At 43.6% G+C, this 4,549-nt stretch overlaps 1 pseudogene; it reads left to right on the forward strand.

Moving 5' to 3' along the window:
• LOC119582738 overlaps positions 1-4,264 on the forward strand; it is a 12,732-nt pseudogene extending 8,468 nt beyond the window's left edge.
• Positions 4,265-4,549: the final 285 nt, after the last annotated feature.

Consider the following 4,549-nt stretch of genomic DNA (forward strand, 5'->3'; position numbering starts at 1 on the left):
TACCTCCGATAACAATTCATCGTAAAACATTAGTGGTTCACTCCATTGTCATATGAGTCCATGGAAAAATAATCTGTTCAACCCACCTTCAGTTGGTAAGAGATCAATCTTTTGTAGGTATTCTTCCGGGCCGGAGTTCTTGGTACCTTAGAAGAAATTCGAGATGATAGATTGGCCCAAGTTTTATCTTGGTTGCAAGCCTGGATCCGTGGTTACAGTGGCCGTATCCAGTACAAGAAGCTCCAGGAGCAACGCGTTGCCCTCATCGTCGTTCAGCGCAACCTGAGGAAGTACCTCAAGCTCCGCAACTGGGCTTGGTACCGTGTGTGGCAGAAGGTCAAGCCACTTCTCAATGTCACTCGTGTCGAAGACGAGATGCGCGCCCTCGAGGAGAAGGCAGCTAAGGCACTTGAAGATTATGAACGTGAAGCTAAACTTCGCAAGGAACTCGAGACCGCTAACGCATCGCTGCAAGAAGAGAAGAACAACTTGATGGCAGCCCTTGAGTCTACAAAAGGCAATGTTTCTGACTTTCTGGACAAGCAAGCTAAACTGCAAAGTCAGAAAGCTGATCTTGAGGCTCAGCTGAATGTAAGTAAGAGAGATTACATTATAGTAATAGTAGCAATAATAATGATAATAAAGATATTAAGAGTAATCAGGACTGTTTGAATATCAGATCCAAAAAGGAAATAACTTCATTTATTAATCTTCATTACAGGAAACAAATGAGCGTCTTCAGAAGGAGGAGGAAGCTCGCAATCAGCTCTTCCAGGGAAAGAAAAAGACTGATCAAGAAATTTCAGGTCTTAAGAAAGATCTTGAAGATCTTGAACTTGCTATGCAGAGTCGGAGCAAGACAAGAACACTAAAGATCATCAGATCCCAACCTGAACGTGAGATTGCCCCTCAGGACGAACTCATCAACAAGATCAACAAGGAAAGAAACATCTTCAGGAGTGCAACCAGAAGACAGCGGAAGACCTCCAGAATGTGGAAGATAAGTGCAACCACCTCAACAAAGTCAAAGCCAAACTTGAGCAAACACTTGATGAACTTGAGGATTCTCTTGAGCGAGAGAAGAAAATAAGAGCTGAGGTAGAGAAAGCCAAGAGGAAAGTTGAGGGCGACCTCAAGCTGACGCAAGAAGCAGTATCTGATCTAGAGCGAAATCAAAAGGAATGCGAACAAACTATCCAACGTAAGGATAAGGAAATTTCAGCAATGGCGAGCAAACTCGAGGATGAGCAAGGTTTAGTTTCTAAATTGCAGAAACAAATAAAGGAAATGCAAGCTCGCATCGAAGAGGTTGAGGAAGAAGTGGAACACGAACGCCAAGCTCGTTCAAAGGCTGAAAAGTCTAAAACTCTTCTCGGCCGTGAACTGGAGGAGCTTGGTGAACGTCTGGACGAAGCTGGAGGTGCAACTGCTGCTCAGATTGAGCTGAACAAGAAACGTGAAGCTGAACTGGTTAAGCTTCGTCGTGATCTTGAGGAAGCAAATATTCAGAATGAAGCTGCTCTTGCAGGTCTTCGAAAGAAGCACAATGATGCTGTTGCTGAGATGTCTGAACAAATAGACCATCTCAACAAAATGAAAGCCAGGTAAGGCAAAAAAAAAGAAAAAAAAGAAAAAAAAAAAAGAAAAAAAGGATACATTGCCTATTTTTGTTAATACTTGTTTTTATTCTTACTTTTTGTATAAAGAGAATTCTGAATGCATTGATCATATATCCATTGAAGATTCTGTGATAAGATGTATCCTTTTCCAGGACTGAGAAGGACAAGGAAGCCCTTAAGAGAGATGCTGATGATGCCAGAGCGGCCATGGACTCTTTGGTCCGTGATAAGGTAACTATAACTAAATTTAGATCATTGATTCTATTACTTCACTTATGAGCACCTTTTATTCTTGTAATATGCTAATATCTTCGAAAGATACTGTACATTTAAAATAATATTACCATAATTACTATGTATATTTAAGGCTGCTGGCGAGAAGACAATCAAGCAATTGCAGCATCAGATGAACGAGATTCACTCCAAGCTTGATGAGGCCAATCGCACCCTTAATGACTTTGACGCTTCAAAGAAGAAGCTTGCAGTCGAAAATACTGATCTTCTCCGTCAACTGGAAGAGGCTGAGAGCCAAATCGGCCAGCTGTCTAAGATCAAACTTTCTCTGACTAATCAGCTAGAAGATACCAGAAAGCTTGCTGATGATGAATGCAGGGTAAGTATAGTTACAGAATGCAAAACTATTATGTTCATTCCCGAACTATTTACAGTATTACATGACCTTGTTATGATTCTTTTGTACAGGAACGTGCCACTCTTCTGGGCAAGTTCCGTAATCTGGAACATGATATTGATGGCCTACGAGAACAACTGGATGAAGAGAGCGAGGGCAAAGCTGATCTCCATCGTCAGCTGTCTAAAGCTAATGCTGAAGCCCAAATGTGGCGAGCTAAGTATGAGTCTGAAGGTGTTGCACGAGTTGAAGAGCTTGAAGCTGCTCGTATGAAGCTTGCTGCCCGTCTTGAAGAAGCTGAGGGGCAAATAGAGCAGCTTAATGTTAAGAATATGAATCTTGAGAAAACCAAGCAGCGCATCAGTACTGAACTCGAGGACATGCAAATTCAGTGCGAACGTGCACAAGCTCTGGCTGATGCTGCTGAAAAGAAGCAGAAGAACTTCGATAGAATCATTAGCGAGTGGAAGATGAAAGTTGACGACTTATCTGCTGAGCTTGAGGCTTCACAGAAGGAGTGTCGCAACTATTCTACTGAACTGTTCCGAATCAAGGCTGCCTATGAAGAGAATCTTGAACAACTTGATTCTGTTCGTCGTGAAAACAGGAATCTTGCCGATGAAATCAAAGACCTGATGGATCAGATTGGCGAAAGGGGGACGATCCTCCATGAGGTCCAGAAGAATCCCAAGACGCCTTGAGATTGAGAAGGAGGAACTTCAGGCTTTCCCTTGAGGAAGCTGAGGCTGCCCTGGAACAGGGGAGAATAGGTGCTTCGTGCACAGCTTGAGCTTAGTCAGGTCAGGCAGGAGATCGACAGACGCATTCAAGAAGGAGGAGGAATTCGAAAACACAAGGTATGTGCTACTATGAACATATATCAATATATCAAAGTAATTGACGTTTCATATATTCATCCAATTTTCTTTTCTTCTTCTTCTCCAGAAAGTGCCACCAACGTGCTATCGATTCAATGCAAGCTTCACTTGAAGCAGAAGCAAAGGGCAAAGCTGAAGCTCTTCGTATGAAGAAGAAGCTGGAGTCTGATATCAATGAACTGGAGATTGCCCTCGACCACTCTAACAAGGCTAATGCTGATTTGCAAAAGCAAATCAAGAAGATTCAGGGCGATATGAGAGAGTCCAGACTCGTCCTTGAGGGGGAGCAGCGATTTCCTCCGAGTACCGCGATCAGTATTTCATCGCCGAGCGCCGGGTAATGCTCTTCATGGCGAGCTGGAGGAATCTCGTACTTCTGCTCGAGCAGTCAGACCGCGGCCGCCGTCAGGCTGAGGCCGAACTTGCTGAAGCTCACGAGGCTGTCAATGACCTCAATGCACAGAACGGCTCCCTGACTGCCTCAAAGAGGAAACTCGAGGGTGAAATGCAAACATTGCATGTAAGTTCACTTTGTTAGTTACCCTTTTCATTAATACATTTTTATATATCTTCTATCTTTCTTATCAATAAATTATTTTTTCATCCCTTAGGCTGATCTCGAGGAAATGCTAAACGAAGCCAAGAACTCGGAGGAGAAGGCTAAGAAGGCCATGGTTGACGCCGCTCGCCTGGCTGACGAGCTCCGCGCCGAGCAAGAGCACGCCCAAAAACCAGGAAAAAGATGCGCAAAGCTCTGGAGGTTTCCGTTAAGGAACTGCAGACCCGCCTCGAGGACGTCGAGAACAATGCCATGAAGGCTGGCAAGAAGGCTGTTGCCAAGCTGGAAAGCAGAGTTAGCGAACTGGAAAGCAACCTTGATACCGAGTCTCGCCGCCACGCCGACGCCCAGAAGAACCTGAGGAAGTGCGAGAGGCGCATCAAGGAGCTCAGCTTCCAGTCCGACGAGGACAAGAAGAACCACGAGAGGATGCAGGACCTGGTCGACAAGCTCCAGCAGAAGATCAAGACCTACAAGCGCCAGATCGAGGAGGCCGAGGAGATCGCCGCCCTCAACCTGGCCAAGTTCCGCAAGGCCCAGCAGGAGCTGGAGGAGGCTACAGCTAATGCATAATTGAAACAATTTTTACAGTTACCAACAGTAGTTTAGGATGGGAAAAAGTGGAAAATTTTGAATAAAAGTAAATATATTGATAATTTTTATCTAAAACATCAACCTGATCGTCCTTAAAAAAATCTGAACGAAAGAAAAATATAATAGATTGATATCAATCCTTGTTTTCATTGGAATACGAATTTAAACAAAATATGGTGTCTGCAAAAATAAATTATTTTACTTTTACTAGTATTTTACTTTCCTGGCACTAGGTGAATCCAAAAAAAAAAAAAAAAAAAAAAGATAG

The sequence above is a fragment of the Penaeus monodon genome, chromosome 16 (assembly GCF_015228065.2).
Source record: "Penaeus monodon isolate SGIC_2016 chromosome 16, NSTDA_Pmon_1, whole genome shotgun sequence".
NCBI lineage: Eukaryota > Metazoa > Arthropoda > Malacostraca > Decapoda > Penaeidae > Penaeus > Penaeus monodon.